This window comes from Trichechus manatus, unplaced genomic scaffold (assembly GCF_000243295.1).
Source record: "Trichechus manatus latirostris isolate Lorelei unplaced genomic scaffold, TriManLat1.0 scaffold00019, whole genome shotgun sequence".
Taxonomy (NCBI): domain Eukaryota; kingdom Metazoa; phylum Chordata; class Mammalia; order Sirenia; family Trichechidae; genus Trichechus; species Trichechus manatus.
Window position 1 is genome coordinate 16,649,677 of NW_004443955.1, and position 24,579 is coordinate 16,674,255.

A 24,579-nucleotide genomic window follows, 5' to 3' on the forward strand; every position below is an offset into this window, starting at 1 on the left:
CCCCTCCTCCATCATAACTGCCACCACACATTATTGGTGTGCACCCACCTGCTGCTCCTCAGCCCTGGATCTGGAGATTGGGAGTGGGGGTAGTGTTGGCTTTTGTGGCGCAGAGGCCTAATCTCATTGGTAACAAAAGTAATTAACCATCATAGATTTAAACAAACCTATTTTCACGTTTTTCCTTGACTTTCCCTTTAATAAATTATTTCAAAGTCCAACAAAGGATCTTCTGTAGGCAGTAACAATTATATAAATTCTGACTCCCCTGCTTTGTGCAAATGGAGGTCATTTATACACGGCACAAATAATACTCTATTTCTTTATTAATCTGAACGGTATTTAATGGGCATACCTCTATGGGAGGATTAGCTTTGGGGTAAATACATAGATTGTATTTTCTTATTATTCTCTAAGGTTCACATTCCTCATGTATTTCTTTTAATGTGACATTGAAAGTAGGTCATTCCATTGTGACACACTTTACAACAGTACTTAAATGTTTAAAATACATTGATTTAAAAAAATAATAAATGTCAGATGTTTGTACCAATGTATTTCTTTAGTAAGCACTAGAATACTACTTGAACTTATAGAATTATTCATTATCATTTATCTTTCTCTATGTATCCAAATTCATGAGTCCATCCTTCTACTACACCCCCAGTGGAAGGACCTGAATTCATCTTGAAGTTCCTTATTTAGATAATTTTATTGAAGACTTATATGGGACTCTTTATCCTAGGTCTTAGAAACAACTTGATTCCTGTCCTGTGGCAAGTGGAAGTTTACCTATAAATTCAGTCTATGGATGGAGAAATGAACCTGATGGACAGCTGAGTCATTAGCTGAAGGTCATGGAAAGCTTTAGCATCACATCTGGATTTCTAATTCCAGTTACAGTGTTTGAATCGTTAGACTGGACTGTTTGGAAGATTCAAGATAATTTGCAATGTCTTTAAAAACACAATTTCTTGCCAATAATGAGAAGTTTTTAGCTTACATAGCAGGTATGATTTTTTTTTAAACAAAATCTCTAATGTGGCAAACACAGTTTTTAAAAATGTCCTTTAAATCAAATGAAATATGATTCAGAGTTCCTTCCCACTCAGCTGGTGGGAAATTCAATGTTAATCACGGCCTGTTCTCTTCAATGTTCCAGGAGAGTGCAAAGGTCCCAAAATCTTAAAATAAACCATTCACCACACCACTTCATTTTGCCATCTATTCTCTCAATATGATGCTCAAGGATGAGAATTATCTTCCCACACCAGAAAAGAGTTGCCCTTCACGAAACCATCTAAAGAAGTCTGCTCTCTCCCCTCTCCCTTTGGACCATCTAGCCTAATATCTTCAATGGGCTGAGTTTGTATTTTGAAAGATTACTAGAATGTGTTGACTTCATGTATCTACCAAGCATCAAGAGAGCACAAATTTTGGAGAAAGAGAGAAAAATAACAATAATTGCTAGTTCATATATCAGTGACAGCCAAGAAGCAATCATTCTTAGCAATTTACAGGTGTATTAATACAGCAACCAAAAGAAACAAACAAAACCTATTGCTGTTGAGTCAGTTATGAAAAGTACCAAAATGCCTGTTTTTATAGATGAGAAACCAAAGCATAAATACTTTAGTGAAATGCTCAAGGCTACCCAATCAATTAAGTGGTGAATCCAGGATTCTAGCTCAGGCTCCCTGGGTCCCAAGTCTATTCTCTTACTTCTATACTGCTCACATAAAGAATTATTTTGCCACATGTGGTAGAATTTTAAATCTGGTATCAGAATTACAAAGCATATATTCATCAGCAAAATACAGTAATATAAAAAATATGAGTTTAATTCATACTATATACAAAAAGACATACCAGACCCTAAAGAATTTTTAAGTTAGAAGAGATATTAAAGTATATGGCAAAAATAGAGCTAAGTTACGTGGAATGAAGTCATAAGAGACTTGTTTGTCATCGATTTATTGCATGGATAAAAATATAGTAAGGAAATTTTGTAGTAGTATTTTGTGAATTGTATGAAACATGGGAATTAAACAAAAATTTTATGCACTTGACAATTCACAAAATCCTACCACAAAATTTTCTTATTATAATTTTTACTCATGCAATAAATTTATGAGGTGAGTTAGGTAATACTGTATTCATTTTACAGATGAAAGAATTAACAAGGGGAAGTACATACAAGATTGATCTCAGTAAAAGGGTGCTGGGTGGGCTTGTTAGAAGATGTGCAATTGCTGGTGGCTTATCTTGATTGGATGCTGTCTTGAAGTAGGAGCATTTGGGGATTGGATAAGTTAATGATTTTTATTTAGAAGGCAGAAGAAATGAAGCAGGATTCAAGTTAATATTGCTAAAGACATACAAGTCACTCATGTTAGCCAACAGAGGAGGGTGTTTGGTTATTTTTGTAGTTGCAGGGTGTCCTTGTCTTTGCCTTTAATTAGGTATCATTACAGAACGGTCTTGTTTTTGTCATTTTCCTCCACGTTCACAGTTCACAGAGTGACCTTGTCTCATTATGTGGAATTGTTTACGCTCAGTAGAGAACATTACAGCCTATGTGATATCTGCCAGTTTTCAGGGTCATTAGGTTGGTTGATTGGTTGATCAATATACAGCAAAAAGACTAGATAACTTCTTTTTTTCTTTCCATATGTTTTTAGCTTTCAAAATTCCTATAATCACAAGTATTATTATTTTTTATTTTTTTTTTCTTGTGCTTTAGGTGAAAGTTTACACAGCAAATTAATTAAACATTAAACAATTAATACACATTTTTTTGTAACATTGGTTGCCAACCCCGAAATATGTCAACACTCTCCCCTTCTCAGCCTCGGATTCCCCATTCCCATTTGTCTGGCTTTCCTGTCCTTTCCTGCTTTATCGTCTTTGCTTTTGGGCTGGTGTTCTCATTCAGTCTCCTATACATGGCTGAACTACAAGTGTCATTGTTTTATAGGCTTGTCTGAACTTTGGCTGAAGGGTTAACTTCAGGATTGACTTCACTACTGAGTTAAAAGGGTGCCCAGGGGCCATACTCTCAGGTTTCTCCTGTCTCCATCAGACCGATAAGTCTGGTCTTTTTTTTTCATGAGTTTGAATTTTGTTCTACATTTTTTTCCCATTCTGTCCAGGACCCTCTATTGTGATCCCTACTGTGATTGTCAGAGCAATCAGTGGAGGTAGCTGGACACCATCTAGTTGTACTGAACTCAGTCTGGTAGAGGCTGTAGTACTTGTGGTCCATTAGTCCTTCAGATTAATATTTCCCATGTGTCTTTGGTTTTCTTCATTCTTGCTTGCTCCAGACAAGGTGGGACCAGTAGGGCTAACTTAGATGGCTGCTCACAAGCTTTTATGACCACAGACGCTACTCACCAGAGTAGGATGGAGAACGTTTTCTTTATACACTATGTTATGCCAGTTGAGCTAGATGTCCCCTGAGACCATAGTCCCCAGTCCTCAGCACAGTAATTTGGTCCCTCAGGGAGATTGGATGTATCTATGAAACTTCTGTGATTTTGCCTTGGTCAAGTTGTGCTGACTTCCCCAGTACTGCATACTGTCTTACCCTTCACCAAAGTTACCACTTATCTATTGTCTAGTTAGTGTTTTCCCCTCCCCACCCCTCCCCTCCCTCATAACTATACAAGGTTGTTTCTTTCTGTGTATATCTTTTTATGAGTTTTTATAGTAGTGGTCTCATACAGTATTTGTCCTTTTGTGATTGATTTATTTCACTCAGTATAATGCCCTCTAGATTCACCTACATTGTGAGATGTTTCACAGATTCATCACTGTTCTTTATCATTGTGTGGTATTCCATAGTTTGTTTATCCATTCATCTGCTGATGGACACTTAGGTTGTTTCATCTTTTTGCTGTTGTGAGTAATGCTGCAATGAACATGGGTGTGCATACGTCTATTAGTGTGACAGCTCTTATTTCTCTAGAATATATTCTTAGGAGTGGATTTCTGGATCATATGGTATTTCTATTTCTAGCTTTTTAAGGAAGTGCCATATTGGTTTCCAAAATGGTTGTACCATTTTGCATTCCCACCAGCAGTGCATAAGAGTTCCAATCTCCATACAGCCTCTCCAACATTTCTTATTTTCCATTTTTTTGATTAGTGCCAGTAATGTTGAGGTGAGATGGTATTTCATTGTAGTTTTGATGTGTATTTCTCTAATGGCTTGTGATCAAGAACATTTCCTTACGTGTCTGTTAGCCACCTGAATGTCTTCTTTGGTGAAGTGTCTGTTCATTTCCTTTGCCCATTTTTTAATTGGATTATTTGTTGTTTGTTGTAGAGATGTTGGATTTTTCTGTAGATTTTAGAGATTAGAACTTTGTTTGATATGTCATAGCCAAATTTTTTTTCCCAGTCTGTAGGTTACCTTTTTACTGTTTTGTTGAAGTCTTTTAATGGACATAAGTGTTTAATTTTTAGAAGATCCCAGTTATCTAGCTTATCTTCTAGTGTTTGTGTATTGTTAGTTATGATTTTTATCATATTTAAGCTGTGTATTAGAGCCCCTGGCGTTTACCCTATTTTTTCTTCCATGATCTTTATAGTTTTTGGTTTTATATTTAGGTCTTTGATCCACTTTGAAATAGTTGTTGTGTATGTGAGTATGGGTCCTGTTTCATTTTTTTGCAGATGGACGTCCAGTTTTGCCTGTATCATTTGTTAAAACAGACTGTCTTTTCACCATTTGGTGGACTTTGGGCCTTTGTCAAAGACCAGGTAACCATAGGTGGATGGATTTGCATCTGGGTTCTTGGTTCTGTTCCGTTGGTCAATGTGTCTGTAATTGTACCCGTACCAGGCTGATTTGACTACTGTAGCTGTATAGCAGGTTCTGAGGTCAGGTAGTGGGAGGCCTCCTACTTTGCTCTTCTTCTTCAGTAACGCTTTGCTTATCTGGGGCCTCTTTCCTTTCCCTGTAAAGTTAATGATTAGTTTTTCCCAAGTCTTATTTTTATAGTTACTTGTGTGTGTGTGTGTGTATGTGTGTGTTGTGTACATCTATATATATAGAGAGAGAGAGACGGAGAGACAGAGACAGTGTAGGAACTTCTGATTAGTCACTGGAATATGCAGCTCATGGGTGACAGGAGTAGATTAGAATGCATACCTAATTCCATGTCCATTTGTCTGCTTCCATGCCTTTAAGAAGGCTGGTTTTTTATTGACTCCAACCTCTTTTTCCAATTTTAGCCCTATTGCTATCTGGTTGAGGCAGCAGTGAGCCATTTTGCAAGAAATAGCCATTCTTCTTTTTAAATCTCTGGTGAAATTAAGATTTTTCTAAAACTTGATGATATATTACTCATTGTCTTTCAACCAGTAAAACAATTTGTCATAGGTGGGATTCCTATCTACAAAGTAATTCTAAAGTTCTGGAGTTCAAGGGCCATGTTCTACAGAACTTTACATGATTCTTAGCAATGTGCACAGCCAAAATAATAAATGCTCAATAAATATCTGATGATGAATAAATAACACACACACTCTCTCTCACACATACTGTGCCTCACACACACACACAAACACACACACTCTCTCACACTCTCACACATAGACACACACATACTTTCTCTCACCCTCTCTTTCACACAAACACATACATTCTCTCACACACTGTCATGCACACACACACGAGTTTCTGGTTGGTCTTGACATTTTCATTTACAGTGATCTTTTAACTTCTCAGAACATTCCAATTCCCTTGTGTGTGAAATCACAATAATGAACTCAGTTAAGGCCAAAGATAATAAAAGTAGAGGAAGAAAACTTCTGTGTCCTCTCTCACCTTTTGCCCTCAAATAAACATTCCATGATAATGTGGAATGACTGGTACAACCTGGACAGTAAAGCTCTTAAGAGACTGTGAGAAGGCAACAGGCAGAAGTTCTCTTCTCAGAGGGTAGAATAAGTGATGCTCCTCACCTTTGGTGAGGCAGAGGAAGCTGATTAGCTAGAAGCCAGGAAGACCTGACTGAGAAGTTGCAGGGAATTGGCCTCAGTGTGTGGTAATGATTCTGCTGGACTAGACAACCGCCAGTGACCAGAGAGCTAACACAGGTGTGCAATTTCTGAAAAACAGAGAAGAGAGATAAATAATGTTGTTTTTGTTTTAAGGAAAAGTCTCCAAAACTAGTGTTCCTTGGAGAGTGTCTAGCAATATAAGGGTTTAGTGCATTTACTGAAATATTAGAAAACTGAAAACATGGAAGGATGGTCCATTAGCTAGCTAATCAACCGTGCAAGATGAAGCAAAGGCATTGAGCTCCTTATTTTGAAATCAGGAGAATAGAAGGTCAAGTTTAAATGATGAACTCAAAGAGGTGTCCTGAGGGGAGGTGCTGCCCTTTTCTATTCCAAATGTCAAAGTATTTATAAATGTTAACACCCCTGCCCATGACACCCGCCCAATTTCTTCATTTTAATTGACTCTTGTGGATAAAGAGTTTCCATGGCTGCCAGTTGAATTTGTGCAGTTAGGACTCAAGGATTGGGCTCACTGTTTGCCAAGAGTGTAGTATATTAATAAACATTTTTATTTTTATAAAACCAAGTTGTGAATCCAAAAGAAGAATAAGGATAGAGACTAGAGAATGGAGTCTGGCTTCTCCATTAAATCTCTTTCCATATTTGGAAATGTCAGCCACTCTGAATGCTGTGTCCTTCAACTGAAAAGTAGGGAAGGATACCTACATCACAGCAGATGTGTTAGAAGATTAAACTTTGCGTCGTCCTGAAATGAACTTCTACTCAGAAGGAAGAAGGTGGTTTAAACCTGATGGATGAGTGCATTTTACCCTGCATTCCAAAATAAAAACAAACAGCTGGATTAAACTCAAAAAAGAAATGGAAACCTCATAATCTGAGAAGTAAATGATAAAATTCTGGGATATACTACTTTCTAGCTCACCTCCCTTCAGGAATTCCAATGAAGACTCCCTCTCTGCTAGAAAGACAAAAAGCCATTTGTTGCTATTGGAGAGCTGGCAAGTGTAATAGCGACAGCCACATCATACTAACTTACACCAGGGATCTTCCATTCAGCACTGAGTCCTGAAGAATTGAAAATACTGATTCCAGTAATTTGTTGCAAGGTAGTGATGTTTTTTTTTCTCTCCTTTAACAGGCGCTAATTATTGCATATCAAATACTGTAAAATATAGTAGGTGTATATCCTGTCAGCTCAGCTCGGCATGGGCTGTTGAGGTGTCTAAGTATGCATATGTGTGAGCATCTGACAGTGGGTGGTTTTAGTGTTTGCTTTATAAATACATTTGAATAAACGGCTAGTAAGTAAAGTAGTTGAAATTTGACAGTTTAACTGGACTGACATATGAATTCATAGGAAGAAGTTGGTTCTTCAAAAGGCAGTTGTGATTTTGCCACAGCTTTGTATGATTCAGAGCATCAGGTGTGACCAAGAAGGAGGAGGTATATGGGGCAACAAGAGAAGAGATACCAGAAGAACAGGAGAGATGGAAATGCTAACTATTTTCTCACAACACAACCCTGACCCAAGCACATTTCTCTCAGAGATCGATATAATGTTCAGATGCTCAGTCAGCAATTTTCTTTTAATTACAAGCAAAGAAACTTTTTTTTCAAAATTATATTGTTAAAAAATACTAAACTGTTCACCGAGAAGGTTTGAGTTGGCCACAAAAGGTTTTGGTTGGGGACTAGGATGGAGGGGTTGAAGTCTATTTTCTTTTAATCAGTGTAAAGCCATTAAACATAAATGTCTTCTTCCTGACCCAGGGACAATAACCTCAGGGGGAAAAAAATCACCTAAAAATGTTCATCCCCTGCTTTATGGCTGGGTCAGGTGCTTAATCAGTGCAGGGTGTTTCTCTTGAAATGGCTGTGAAAGCCGTTTTCCAGGAAAAGTTCTCTGTTCTAGGGTTATGTTGAAGCAAAATATGTAAAGTCTGATGGTCCTTGAGTTCAGGAGCCAGTCTTTTAACTTCCCCTTATTAAGGTGGAAAGATGTTGTGAATAGAAACATTCTTTTCAATTCAGAAGTTCTTCATGAAGGACGCTGTCTTTGTGGGGCTGATACTACAGACCGTGGCTCATGTGACCTTTACAAGGACCCCATGGTGGTTTGATCTTGATTAAAATGATTCTATTCATAGGAAGGGAAGGACTGTGACATCATCCTGCAAAAGAAAACCCTCTAAAGAATAAGATGGAAAAGGCAAAAAGTGGGGAATCAAATCTCTCTTTTGGAAAGGCAGGAGAAGAGAGAGAAGGAGAAGAAAAACAAGGAAGAGAGACACCATGGAGAAGAGGTAAAAGAAAAGACAAGGATATAAAAGAGAAAGGAGAGAGACTCAGGATAGTGCAGGGAAAGGGGTTTAACATCCTCTGAACAAACACTCTGTTCATTTCTTCTTACAACAGAGCCAGGGAGGGGGGCCTATCACCCCATTTTGCTGAAAAAGAAACTGAGCTTCAGAGTTGACTAATCTGCCCAGCCTCACGCAGTTCATATGTCACCAACCCACGACTGAGTCTCAGGTAGACTTGACTTCCAGCTCCATCCATTCCCCCAAAGCAGGAAAGCCTCTGTCTCCTTTTGATTAATTCTCAACAATGCCTTTCAAAGCAAATAACTAATGCTCCCCTCCCTGACCTCAAAGAGAGAATACTTTGCACTTTAGTCCTCAGATTTCCCAAAGAAACAGCATTCACATTATATCTCTGCCAACTAAATCCATCCATCTGATTTCCTAGGGCCAACATCCTTTGAGATGGAAGGTAAAGGAAGGAGAGAATGATGGTAGAAATAAAACTATTGTAACTCGATGCAGCCTCTGGGATTTATTTACTGTTGATCATGGCTGGGGAATGTTTTGTACCTTACATATGTGCAGGGTTGTGGGGTCAGGGTACACATGCCAAAAGAGGAGTAGGACAGAAGGAAGCCTGATGAATAAGAAAGAGGATTCCAGATGGCGGAGTGGATGGGGTGGAGAGTGCACGTAGCATCCTAACAAAGGAATGGAAGGCTCCTGGAGAAATTTATAGTTATATGATCTGCACCCAAGGGGGAGGTCTGTACAAGAACACTCCTTGCCCATGAAAATGTATTAGGTGGTAATGGTCACTAATGGCGCTGTGTTGTCAGACCAAGCATGACACATCCTGTTTTGATGGAGGCGGGAGAGAAAAGGGGAGGAGTGGGCTCTTCCAGGCCAGTGCTCCCTGTGCAGTTGTGCAGGATGTACACTGCACTAGGACATCCAGTGAAGGGGGTGGTGGGGTCTGAAATCCAGCCTGACTTCTACTCACTAAGCAGGCAGCCTTGAAGGTGGTGGTGGGGCTCCCTGAGAAAGGGGTGCTTTAGCTGCGGGGTTGTTTCTGCCCATAGAATACACTTTTCTCTAATTTGCATAAAGGAGCAGCATGGAAAACGTTTTGCCCTGTCTGCAGCCCAAGGAAACCAGAAGTGTCAGGAAAATTGTGTTTGAATTCAAGGTTTCTCTTCTCTGTGATCTTTAACTGCGTCAGGTTTTGTATCCATCTATTTTCCCCCGCTAGCGTTGTAGGGTCGCTATGAGTTAGAGCCAACTGGAAGGCAAGGGGTACCGGTAAAGTTCACTGTGGTAAGACTGCCCAGTTACAAGATGCAGAAGGTGCTAATGATCTTTAAAATGTGTATTATAAAGGAGAAATGCGATGTGTGTAGAGTATAATATGTATATGGAACAATCACCTTGTAAAATTAGAACTGGTTATTGCTACTGATTTGGAGAACACTTACATTGATCCCTTGCATTTGAAGACATTGGTATAAATTGAAGATATGCGTCTAAGCCCTCTCTGTTTCAAAAGGCTCTCACTCTGAATTTCCAGCTGGATATAGATGCTGGAGAAAAAAGTATACTTTTTTTCTTTTTTTACGATTTTTTATTCCTTTGTGGTATCAGCCTCCACCTATGTCTTCCTTACCCCAAAAGCAGTTATTCAATATTTTGACAAAATTCACATGTGAATGTGTGCTCCAAAAGCAGAGAGAGTGTGCGACATGATGGTATGGCCCTGGGAGGAAGTATTCGTATCATAGGGCTGCCATACAAATTATCAAAAATTGCATAGCTTAAAATAACAGAAATGTATAGTCTCACAATTCTGGAAACTAGAAATCCAAAATCCAGGTGGCAGCAGGGTCATGCTTTCTCCAAAGGCTCCAGGGGATGATCCTTCCTTGCCTCTTCCTAGTTTCTGATGGTTGTGGGCAATCCTTGGTGTTCCATCCTATTTCCAAACAAGGTCACATTCACAGGGATGGGGGTTAGGACTTCAACATATTTTTAGGGGGGAACACAATTCAATCCATAACAGCTGAGAACCCTCAGGCCCAGACGGTGATCATGGAAGAGTCACTATTTGGCTGTGAGCGATTGGGCAGGTTACTTACCTCATGTGATGGTTTAAGTTAGGGAAACGAGGCATCATTTCTCTGTCGCTTGTGAACATGCAATACACTGAGAATTGCAAAGACTCTGAGAAGTTCTATGATAAAGAACACTGTTAAGTAATATGAGAACTTAGCCTTATTTTCCCCCACAGCACTAACATTGGTATGTTGTTGTTGTTAGTAGCCTTAAAGTCGATTCCAACTTATGGCAACCTATGTGTGCAGAGTAAAACTGTGCCCCATAAGGTTTTCAAGACTGTGATTTTTTGGAAACAGATCACTAGGCCTTGCTTCCAGGGTGTATCTGGATGTGTTTGAACCACCAACTTTTTGGTTAGTAATGGAACGCTTAACCATTTGCACCACCCAGGTGCTCCTAAATATTGCTATACTAGGGCAATATTCCAGACAGAGAGAAGAATGTCAAGGAAGGCCAAGAAAAGAAAGAAAAAAAAAAAACAATATAGCAAGCCAACAAAATATGACATAATAAGTTCAATTTAGTCAGAATATAGTGACAGAGTCTGAGCAGAGGAAGGAGGAAGCTGACCTGGTGATGTAAGATTTGCAGAGTATTGCAAGCCACGTTCATGAGTTTGGCCCATCTCCAAAAGGAGGCTGCTCTTGGTAGTGTTCATAGCACTGAACTAGGAAGTATAAGGCCCAGGTTCTAGTCCCTGCTCTATCCTGACTGTGTGGACTTATGCAAACTATTCCGCCTCTCAATTCATAGCCTCCACATCTATAAAACAGCATTGCTTTGTATACATCACACAATGCTGAGCATCAATTAAGTAAGAACTTGTGGAAGTATTATGGAATCTATCCCGTATTCTATAAATATGAGGTTACCCCCCCCAAAAAAAAAATCAAGGATAAAATTTCATGAATGATGTTCTTTTCATGTTTTCATTTTAACAAAGCATTTCATTGTTTTGAGTGCAGTCAAGTGGATCCAAATGAATACACCAGATAATCTGTACTATTAGATGGCTCACTTTCCTTTTGGCTACTGCCAGAATCAACTGAAATTCATGATCTCTGGCTAATGGTGTTCGGATTCATTTTTCTTGACAAATTTGAAAATAATTTAATACACATAAGCTTACTTACCACAATCAATTTGAACATATTTATTGAATTGTTTTCGCTTAAATAAAAAGAAGTCAAACTTAAAGACGTTTGCAAAAGTTGATCACTGTAAAATTTTGATGTTGAATTTAAGGCTGAGGAAGAAAACTTGTATCAGAGCTAAGGGGACAAAGAACTTGAACCTGAACAGAGAAAACTTTTATACGATCATTTAGAGACCTCAAGTTTTCTGCTGCAGCTGGAGCAAGAAGATACGTTTCTTCTAAAGGGAACAAGAAACATCTGAGAAGTGACTGAAATGTTTCAGTGTGTCTTACACCCAGACTGCCTCCTTTGTAAAAAAGACTCACTCACTACCCGTTAGACATGCCAAGGGCGTCTCGTTAGATGTCTTGACTTTAGAAACAGATTTGCAAGCCAGAATGTTCCAACTCTGCAGTTGGATTGTGGGTTTTTAACCTTCACAAGTTTGGCCTTTGAGCAGAACTTGAGAAAGGAAGAAAGAAAAGAGGTAAAGAATGAAGAAGAAAAGCAAAATAAATCAAAGCAGCTTTCTTGGTAACACGGACATCTCCAAGGCCACATGCGAAAGGACTGGGGCTCTAATGATATCAATTAGGCCAGACCCTCTGGGACACTGGAGAGATATTGTAAGCATGGAGTTGGCCCAAGTACATATGTAAAAGGTCATTAACTTGGCACAGAACATTACAAATTATCTGTCGAGGGTGCCTCTCAAACCCTGATACTTTCAACATTTTGAAATAAATTATAACCAGTAATGGTTTCATGTTGACAAACTAATTGCACTTAAGTTTTCCTTCTTGAATCAAGGAAGTTATTATTGTTTTCAAATATCATTGTGTGTTGAATGTGGATTAAAACACACACATGCAGGCACTCTTGCACACACACACACACACACACACACACACAGAATGACAACTGTCTGCTTTTCCCAGCTCAGTTCCCCAGTTGGGAGAGGTGGATAGGTGACTTCTCCACTGGTGTGAGGATTTCCCAAAACATTTTCTTCCTTGGTAGATTCTCTCTGCCTCTCCTTCAAGACACAGCGGGTGTCTTCACAGCACTAGGGCTGCAGTTGCTGAAGCAGAAACTATAAACTATGGAAGAAAGACTCAAACTCCAATATTTGTGTGGAAATGTTTTGGCAGTCCTTCAGAGAGATGTCCACTCTCTCAGGGGTGTGTTTTTGAGCCAGTGGCCACCTGAAGATATTCTCGCAGGCTGACAACTAGCAGCTTCTTCTTGCCACCCTTTCTCTGACAACAGGCCTCGTGCTGAAGCTTCAGAGATTTTCCAGTCCACAGAGAGAAACTTTGCCAACTCAGGCAAACAAAACATAATCCCGTTACATAAATCAATTTGAGCTGTGGTCCAAATACTGCATCATTGCTTGGCAAATTGCTGAATTATCCAAGAAGGGAGCTCCCTCTGATAAGATTGTACCTCACCACTGTGCCTCTACAAAACCAGTTGTCTGATTTGGATCAACTCTTTTCTGTTTTCTGGGCCTTTGCTTCCTGTCTATTAAGACGAGGCAGTAAGACTAGGTTTCTCTGAAGCTCTTCTCGCACTAATTTTAAGTGACCACTTAAGTGTGCTCTCATTTTCTTTGTTTGTTTGGGCTACACTTTGGAATACTAGAAATTTGGGCCATGCATATGAAGGGATTAATAAAAAAAAAAAAGCATGTGTGTGGTGTGTGTTTAAGTTTTCTAAAATTTATTTACTCGTCTTTCAACACCACGCCATTATTTCAATGTAGAATTGCCCACTGCCTTGATATGCTTTTCTGTATTCGCAAGGCAATGCACAACAACAACAGTACAATTATTCTCTGGCCCTTACTGTATGTTGTTTTAATTTTTCTCTCTTACACACACCTAGGGTGACCAAAAGATCCCTGGGTAGTGCAAATGGTTAAGGAGTCAACTACCAGCCAAAGGTTGGTTGTTCAAACCCACCCAGGGGTGCCTCAGAAGACAGGCCTATTGATCTACTTCTGAAAGGTCATAGCCTTGAAAATTGTATGGAGCAGTTGTACTCTGTACACATGGGGTCACCATGAGTCAGAACTGACATTGTGGCAACTAACATCAACCAAGGTGACCAACTTGCCCTGGTTTTTCCAAGACTTTCTTGGTTTTAACACTGAGAAGTCCCACTTCCCAAGAGCCCCTCAGCCCCAGGGAAACCAAGATGCTTCATCACCACACACGTAGACTTGTACACCTGCTTCAGCAAGTGGCAAGATGCACTCCATTCCAGAAATTGTCTGATGGATATCCCATGATGTTGTTGTTGTTGTTAGCTGCCATGAGTCAACCCACGACTCATGGTGACCCCTTGCACAGTGGAACAAAATGCTGCCCAGCCTGAGCCAGCCCCATGACTGGTCACAGATCATACAACTGCCGTGATCAGTAGGGTTTTCATTGCTGATTTTTGGAAGTAGGTTGCCAGGCCTTTCTTCCTAGTCCATCTTAACCTGGAAGCTGTGCTGAAATCTGTTCAGCATCCTAGCAACACACAAGCCTCCCTTGATGGATGTGTGGTGGCTGTACATGAGGTACATTGGCCAAGAATCAAACCCAGGTCTCTTCCATGAAAGATGAGAATTCTACCACTGCCTTCATATTACATAATACCATATTTTAATCAACTTAAACTTTCTGCATGGATCAAAATGTATACCTGTGAAGTGTAGAAAGAACAGCACAGAACCATGAATCGCTCTCAAATACAGTGTTTCTCAGCAGCAGAGTACACTGCTTCAGAAGGGTCCGCTTAGCTCCTTGTCTACGTATTCCAGAACCCAGGGCTTCTTTTGGCCAGGGGAGTCCAGTGTCCGGGTAATATTGAAAGGTTCCATTAATCTAGAAAAATAGACCTGGGAGGCACTTCAGACTGAGTGTTCTCCATACAGAGGGCACAGACCTTTCCCACGAAGCCCAACACCCACTTGGAGGGATCATAGGTGAACAGGCAGTTGCACATATGGAGTGACAGGAGGGGTACCACGTGGCTCTTTCATTACCAATTATCTAATCCAAAAGAACTTTTGTAGCATCTGCAGTTGGTCTTTGGCTATATTCTGAGTTCCTTTTCCCTTATCTCTCTGTAATATTGATTTGATTGACCTAATTTTTTTTTTCTTTTTAGTTGTACAAGAAAAACAAAACTTGGATTGCAAAGACCTTGCTTTGAGCTGGCTTATGTCTTCACTCTGGATCTTTGAACAAGAACCTGAACTGTTCGTGGCTCTCATCTCCTCATCACTAACCAAACAAACAAAGAAACTCGCCGCCAAGTTGATTTTGACTCATGGTGACCCCATATGTTACAGAGTAGAACCGCTCCATAGAATTTTCTTGGCTGTAATCTTTACAGAAGCAGTTCACTAGGCCTTTCTCCTCGGAGTCACTGAGTGGGTTTGAACTACCAACCTTTAGGTTAGCAGCCAATTGCAAACAGTTTGTGTCACCCCGTGACCCTTCATCACTGACAGGGCTCATAAAATCAATGTCATTGAGTTGCCATGAATGTTTATTGAGAAAATATACATGAGTCATATGCCACAGCAGCTGAGAGTTTGTAAGTGCTCAAAATAGATTCACTGAGACCAGATCTCCCACGATTTTCTCGACGATCATTCCTTACTGCCTTTCAATTTATTTCTCTGCCAACTCCTTTTCTGACCCTTTATCGACTCCCAGTTAACTCAAATTCTAGTGTGGGAACATTGTGTTGAGGATTTCTGACATTTTGAAGACGAAGAAATTTCTGCCAGTGGCTGTGGTTAGGATACCAAGTTTCGTTTTCTTGTGCTGAAGCATTAATCATATGGCATAGTTTCCATGTTTTTTTTTCAGAGGCAGTTTGCAGAAGTAGACTCTGGACACATGCCACCTGCTTTTGAAACCCAACTCTACAATGTCCTCACTGCACACCTTGGTCTTAATACTTAACTGTGTGCCTCAGTTTCCTCTTTTGCAAGAAGGTGACAATAATCATGTCTAATTCCTAGAAACATTGTGATTTATGTGTATTATGTAAATGCATTACCTGTTAAACCCAATAGCTAGCGGGTTGAGGGTCTTCTTCTTTTTCACTGACTCTCAAACCTTACCAAGCATGGTGTCCTTCTCCAGGGGCTGTTCCTTCCTGATAACATGTCCAAAGTACATGAGACGAAGTCTTGCCATCCTCTCTTCCAAAGAGCAGTCTGGATGTACGTCTTCCAAGACAGACTTGTATGTTCTTCTGGCAGTCCCTGCTATATTCAATATTCTTCCTCAACACCATAATTCAAAGCATCAAATCTTGTTCGATCTTCTCTATTCATTGTCCAGCTTTCCCATGCATATGAGGTAATTGAAAATATCATAGCTTGGGTTAGGCGCACCTTAGTCCTCAAAGTGACATCTTTGCTTTTCAACACTTTAAAGAGTTCCTTTGCAGCAGATTTACTCGATGCAATACATTGTTTGATTTCTTGACTGCTGCTTCCACAGGTGTTGATTGTGGATCCAAGTGAAATTAAATCCCTGACAACGTCAATCTTTTCTCCCTTTATCATAATGTTACTTATTGGTCCAGTTGTGAGGATTTTTGTTTTCTTTATGTTGAGGTGTAATCCATACTGAAGGCTGTGGTCTTTGATCTTCAAAGGTAAGTGCTTCAAGTCCTATTCAGTTTCAGCAAGCAAGGTTATGTCATCTGCATACGGCAGGTTGTTAATTAGTTGTCCTCCAATTATGATGTCGTGTTCTTCTTCTTACAGTTCAGCTTCTTGGATTATTTGCTCAGCATACAGATCGAATAAGTATGGTGAAAGAATACAACCCTGACATACACCTTTCCTTATTTTAAACCACACAGCATCTCTTAGTTCTGTTCGCACAACTGCCTCTTGGTCTATGTACAGGTTCCACATGAGCACAATTAAGTGTTCTGGAATTCCTATTCTTCCCAATGTTATCCATAATTTGTTATGATGCACACAGTCAAATGCCTTTGCATAGTCAATAAAACACAGGTAGACATCCTTCTGGTATTCTCTGGTTTCAGCCAAGATCTACCTGACATCAGCAATTACATCCCTCCTTCCATGACCTCTTCTAAATTCGGCTTGAATTTCTGGCAGTTCCCTGGGGATGTACTGATGAAATCATTTTTGAATTATCTTGAGCAAAATTTAACTTGAGTGTGTTATTAATGATATTGTTTGAGAATTTCTGCATTCTACTGGATCACCTTTTTTTGGAATGGGCACGTATATGGGTCTTTTCCAATTGGTTGGCCGGATAGCTGTCTTCCACATTCTTGCCATAGATGAGTGAGCACCTCTAGCACTGCATCCATTAATTGAAACATCTCATTTGGTATTCTGTCAATTCCTGGAGCCTTGTTGTACACCATTGCCTTCATATTTAAAGAATGAAAATCTAAAAACAAAAACAAAACTCTTTGATATCTTACATAAATCCTCCCATTCTGTGTTTAATACTAATTGCCCAGCTTTATCTTTCACTACACATATCCATAAATTCCCCATGAATCTAAGCATGACTCCTCTATTTTATCCTACACAGGTTCTTTAGAGGACACCAGCCGCTCTCCAGATTACTGCACCAGTGGTTCACAACAGCGTAGGGCATTTTGCCTTCTAAGGGTCATTTGGAAATATCTGGGGATATTTTCTTTTGTGACAACTGGGGGGCAACTGCCCTTTACCGGGTAGAGGCTAAGAATGCTGTAAACATTCTACAATGCACAGAGCAACCCCAACAACAGGGAATTATTTGGTCCAAAATGTCAATAGCACCACGGTTGGGAAACCCAGACCGGGACCCCGAGCACCCTGCACCATGATTTGAATGTGGTTGGAGTGCTGCTGTTCTCCATAATTTATTTTTAATAGGTTGACAGAGACTGAACCAGAATCCCATCTTTTATCTCTCTCTCTCTTTTAGAAGTAATACCTTAAGGCATACTTTTGACTGACTACAGGCTTATGTTTTCAAAATGTTTACATACCCATTGACTAATTTGATCACCTAACTTCACTTTATCAAGAGAAAAGCATAAATAGTGCTAATTTAAGGCCTAGGTTGAATCTGACATCAGTTATTGGCTGGAAAACTCTGATCTCAGTAGTTTTTCATGGCTAAAACGATGGTATAAAATTATGCTTTTTCTTAGTTCAGTTCTGTGACTAGTACTTGGCCTCAAATAGTGTAGCACACATCAGGAAATTGAGATTCAGGTAAGTTAATTCAATATCCCACTGTAATGTGATACATAAAAGCCACAGAAGGGTACTCATGCCTCTCACCTACCCTGGATAAGACTATATTTCAAGATATTGAAGGGGATTTTATCTCATTATTATTATTATAGATTATTATAGATATCTCAATGTGAACACAAATATCAGGCACAGATAACTTACACTCAAATGCATTGCTCACTTTCCCCCTTTTCAAGTTGACAAATGGCCATGCCCAGGTGTAGAGGTGAGCCCCTATGCACATCATGACCCTAGTCTGAATATATAGTTCTTTCATCTTCTTGGCTGCAAAATATGATTTTCTCCTTTCTTACACCTTTACTTTCTGACCAGCTTTGGAAATACATCTGTTTTCTTATGTTGTGGGGGGAAAACATGAATGCTTTATTATGCCCTATATAATCTAATAAGTTACATTGCTTATGGTTTATGCATTTTGTAAAAAAGAAAAAAAATGCTCAGAACTCTCTAGAGATACAGACACATAGACAGATGCCAGGGGCTGCTCTCAGATCTTCCAAGCAGTCAGGCTCAGGGGTCCAATCTACCCCTTGCAAGACTGACAAGCAATCGCTTAATCCCCCAATAAATATTATTTATAGAGGAGCACTTGAGACTGCAGACCACCTGTGCACATCTGTTTGGAAAAGCCAGTAGGGTCTGGACAGGAGTCTCGTTCTATAATCAGTGAGATAAGTCAAAGTGAGTAAGAATTGGACTCTTGCCCTTTACAGTGTAGTCCCTGGACACATCTGAGACACTTTTTCAAAGCTGTATCAGGTTCCTCTTCAGATCAGAAGACCACCACTCTCAATGCAACCCCTCTAGTACAATTACTGGAAGGAGAAAGCCCTTACCAATGCCCGAATTGAAAATTAACAAGATTTCAAGCACCATAATTGCCCAATAATAAACTTTACCTCAGTCAGTCTCTACCTTACCTCTTCCAAATATATAAACTCTTTGGCGGCCAAGCCCAAGTTTACATTATACATTCTCATTTCTACTCATGGAAGAGACATCTTTTTAAACTATTTTCTTTTGGAATGATCTTTGTGAAAAAGAAAATATTACAAGGAGAAAAGCAGTAGAAAATTGGGCAGATGATATGAACAAGAAATTCAAAGACGAGGAAATTCAGATGGTCAATAAACATATGAAAATGTTCGCATCCATATTATTAATCAGGGAAATAAAATAAGACAAAAATTTAATGAGATAAATTTTTTATACTCATCAGTTTGGAAAAAAATTAAGAAATCTGACAATTGTATGTGTTGGCAAGGGTGTGGAGAAAAGCAACTCATTGCTTGCTGTTCATTGCTAGTTGAATAAATTGATTCAATCTATTTGAAGAATAATTTGTCAATATTCAGTAATGCCGAAGATGCCTGTATTTTATTACCTACTAATTTCATTCCTTAGTATGCATCATACAGAAACTGTTGCATCAGGAGATACGCAAAAGAATATTCAGAGCAACATTGCTTATAAAAATTATAAAATTGAAAACAATATCACATCTATCAGCATAAGGATGGGAAAGAACTGTGTGTTCATACAATAGGATATCATGATCTATGAAAATTAACTAGAGTCACAGGTTGAATCTCAAAAATAAAATAATGAGAAATAAATGGCAAGTCACTCAGAAGTATGTACAATATAATATAATTTATAACAATTTCTACAACAGGTGAAACGGCTCTATATATTATTATGAATTTATTAATATGTGTTAAAAGTATGGAGAAATGCACAGGAATGATAAAAACAAACTCAGGATGAGGCTAGCTCCAAGAGGGAGAGAAAAGTAATCAATTTAAAAATATTTTTATATATTATTCCATGGATTATATAATAATTTCAAAGCAACATTGACTGTTTCACAATATTTTGTGAAGGTTGCATTCCTCCCCACTCCCCAGCAAAATCTGGCTCAGCCTCCACTTGCCAATGTAATAGCTAAACCCACCTAAGTTTGTTAGGAGTATGATAACTAACCTCCTTTTGATGGACTTTGGGAATTGCAATCCAGGAAAACTGAGAAAAGACTTGTGTTCTCTAGTTCATCTTTGTGACCACTGATAGGCTTATCCCGCACTACCACAGTGCCTATTTCCTTGTAGCCAGTCCCAGTGACAGGCCCCTTCTCCATGGCCGTCATCATTACAACTCGTAGTGTTCAAATGCCAGGCATCCATGAATCAGAATCCATACCATCTCAAGTCCTGGATTTTACACTAAGAGATATAAGAAGATGCTGGAGAGTCTTGAACTGACAAATGTGATTTTACTGACATTTTAAAGATTGCTGTAGTTGTGGTGGGTGGGGAGAGTAAGCTACTGGAGGAGCAATAAAGGAAATTACAAAGCCCAGCTTAAGATTATTTTTATAGTGCAGATAAAGGATAATATCTTGTACTGGGATGTTGAGTCTCAAAATGGTGAGATGTGGTCAGATTTGAAAGATATTTTTAAGGTAGAGCTGAGAGGATTTTGAAGGATTGAAAGCAGAATCACAGATGACCCTAAATTTTTGCCTGAACAACAACTCTGCAAATTCCTGAGTTGGGGAAGCCAGAGAGAACAACAGAAATCAAGTGTTTAGTAGTATTAGGTTTGAGATGCCTGTAGGGTTGCTATGAGTCAGAATTGACTCCATGGTAATGGGTTTGGTTTTTGGTATCATGCATCTAAGCTGAGGTCTTTTCGTCTTTTTGTGTATTTTATTGTAGTTGTTTTTGATTGTCATCTAGCTGATTCTGACTCATGGTGACCTCCTGCATGCAGAGTAGAACTGTTCGACAGGGTTTTCAAGGCTGTGACCTTTCAGAAGCCCATCACCAGGCATCTTCCAAGGTGCCTCTGGGTAGGTTTGAACTGTCTGCTTCTGAAAGATCACAGCCTTGAAAACCCTGTCGAACAGTTCTACTCTGAACACATGGGGAATTGACTCAACAGCAACTAACAACAACAATTCTAATTAAGAGTAGGAAAGTCTACTTACTAGAAAAAATATTGTAGTAAAATTGTGAGGCAGTATTGTGGGTTCCATATAAAGGGCACAGCGTTTGCTGAACTGTGATTCAAACTAAGCTCTGTCTGATTCTAAAGTAGATGCCTGCTTGCTTTCCTTCTTTCCTCCCATATCTGATGGCCTCTGTCGTGGCTTCTGCATTGGCACTTGAAAGCTCATGCTGCTTATTTTGAGTTCTGTTTCTCTTCTCATTCATTACACCTAACTCACCACTCTTGGCCCTGACCACATCTCTTTACACAGTCTACCACCTTGGATAAATGATTCTGATCCTCCCTGACCTGAGTCACAATTGTGCAAGTTGGTACAGGGGACTTAAGTTGTGCAGAACTACATCTTAAAATGCTATGGGCTTCTACGATTATGTTTTATTTAGTGGTGTACATGCTGATTTGCCCTAGAGGGAAGGGAATACTCTACAGAAGTGAGGTAAGACCATGTATTTTAGCACACAAACTCAATACATTTCTTCCATATTTTATATAGAGAGGTAATATATAATACATACTATATTGATATAATATCTATCTTTATATACAGATATTATATTTAAAATATTTGACAACTGATTTGGTATTGGCACTGACAATCAGAACAAATGGTAGCTAAACCATTTTAACAGCCATATTGGAACATGCTTTTGAATGTCAGCCCTTCTTCCTGTGTGCTCCCAGAGCTGTGCAGTATGCAATGGGAAGTTAAGACTGGCTAGCAAGAAACTCAAAATCTTGGTAGCACACTTGATAGTGGTCACCATTTCTGCATTAAAATGAATTACTTGTGAGGGTCACATGCTTTGGGCTTTTCTGAGCAGTTCTGATTCCAGGTATTCCTCAGCTCTGTAAGTCCAGGATTATTCTGAAATTCTGCCATTGCACTATGTAATCTATACTTCCCAAACTTCCTTTTACACTCAGTAGTGGCACAGAAACCTGGGTCAGCCTTCTGATTTCTGGCTCAGTAGATCATTCCCAAAGGATGAATAACAGTTATCTAGCTTTTACCTGAACATACACATATGTGTTTCTTCCTTTTTTCCTTTTTTTAAGAGAAAGGCACTAATGCATGTGTAATAAATTATTAGTAAAGACTTATGGTTTTAAGTATCAAAAACTGTTCTCTGGACCGCCATTGGATTTGAACCAGTCTATTTGACATGGATAGTTCCCATTGTACCACTAACTGTCGAGGCCATGTTTGGCTGCCAGATGTGAGGAGAGATAAATTGATACACAAAGGCATTCGACTGTGTGGATCATAACAAATTATGGATAACATTTCAAAGAATGGGAATTCCAGAACACTTAATTGTGCTCACGTGGAACCTGTACATAGACCAAGAGGTCTGGTTTAAAATCAGGAAAGGCGTGCATCAGTCTTGTATACTTTCCATACTTATTCAATCTGTATGCTGAGAAAACAATCTAAGAAGCTGGACTATATGAAGAAAAACGTGGCATCAGAATTGGTGGACGACTCGTTAACAACCTCGGATATGCAGATGACACAACCTTGCTTGCTGACAGTGAAGAAGACTTGAAACATTTACTGATGAAGATCAAAAACTACAGCCTTCAGTGTGGATTGCACCTCAACATAAAGAAAACAAAAATCCTCACAGCTGAACCAGTAAGCAACATCATTATACCTGGAGAAAATATTGAAGTTGTCAAGAATTTCATTTTATTTAGATCCACAACCAATGCCCATGGAAGCACCATTGAAAAATAAGAAAAATGCATTGGAACTAGTAAATGTATAGGTAAATATAGGGAATGAGAAGAATTAATGATAAACTTTGAGTATGATTGTGAATTGCTCTATGAGGCTGTTATTCATGTATTAATCTGTGAAATCATCTGAGAAAATTTAAAAGAGATTTCAAGAATGCTTATGATGTAGCATATGAACACCTAGAATACGAGTAATACATAAAATAAAGCTAGGAATATAAGTTTGGGACAGATATACAGTTTGTACATAAAATATACATGAGATCTTACACACTTGTTAGAAGTCACTGTCTATAAAATTTAAGCTTCATTGAGAAAGATTTAAATGAACTTGTTCACTGTAAGCGCCTCAGGTACCATTGGTGGGAGGTTAAAGGAGGCATTCTGAAGAATTGAAATGGAAAGCAGATATCATAGTATGGGCTGCTGTTGGGAAGAGAGAAGAACCATCAGTTTCAAAATCTATAGGTTCCCCAAGGCAAGGACACACCAGTGGCTGAGGAAAAAATAACAATAAAAAAATAAACAAAACAAATCAGAAAACCCAGCAAGCTCTGATAATAATGACATTGAAATACAAGATTTATATTTGACAGAGATTTCAGAGACATTCTAGTCAAATGCTTGCTTTCGGACAAGTAAACTAAGGCCCAAAGACGTTTTATGACATCTCAACAATGTTTGATATTAGAACTGGGACAAGAACTCAGGGAAAAAAAAACAGAACTTGGTAATTAATTATTGTGAGTCATATAAAAAGATTAGTAATTTATTTGCCTAGAAAAACAATGGTCTAGTAAAGATGTATCATACATTTATTTAACTTATTCGAATTCTACTATTCTGTCTCTCTCTGTCTTTACTAAAATAAAAGATGCAATGAGATATTTACTGTATATCACCGTGTACATTGTCTGTGTATATGTACGTATTACTGTAGAGAGCTATACATGTATAAAACATATAGATCTTCTGCACTGAGAGAAAAATAAATTTTGTCTTATTGGTGCCACAATGTTTTTATATCTCTTTGATACAGCAGCTTAGCCATAGCCTAATCAATATAGAAATTTTAATTAGGAATTGAGTACCTTTACAACAAAATAATAAAATCACTTGGCATTTTTTAATGGTTTTATGTTGGGTGGCAAGAACACAGAAATCATAACTTGGGAAGTTGGTTGTAAACTACTTATTTATAACTTACAGGGAAGATCATGATTTTTTTCAAGACAGTAGCTCCAGAGATACTGGCTGGAAAAATTTTGTAATTATTTTACGTGCTGGATGCTCCTTGTTGCTTCTAGAAAAGTCCTATAAAAGAAAGCTTAAGAAAGAATGAGCCTATAGGCAGGTAAAAATGGAATGAAATTGAGCTCTGGTAATTAAGGGATGCCCAGAATTTAAATCAAATGGAAATCCAGGTTTTATGGGTCCTTAGTATGGCTATGAGTCGGAATTGACTCCACAGCAATGGGTTTGGTTTTTCTGTTTTGTCTTGTTTTGGCAGGATGGAACATCTCATGGCTTCTGTAGCCCAAATAGCAAGTAATAAGGTTCCAGAACTTTCTTGACTATTTCTCATTAAGATTTGTCAGCCAGAAGATAAGAGTCAGCCCAGAATAGAAGTCAGATGATGGTGCCTTTTCACCCAAGCTTCTTGTTTCATACAACCTCAGGGAATGAGCATTAAAATGAAGGAGAGAGAGATAGGCCAAGCACAGAAGGTAGAAACTAAAAGAGAAGGCAGAAGCTTAAGATTTATGTCTATAAGAGAGTTTTGAATACTGTTAACTTACACATGGAACTGACTGGAAGCAAATAGACAGAAAGCATATTAAATCTGAGGGAGTTTTATTGCCAAAGAAACTACAAGCCAAGTTTACAAACGCCTGTGATTTTTCAATTCTTAGAGCAACTCTTGCCT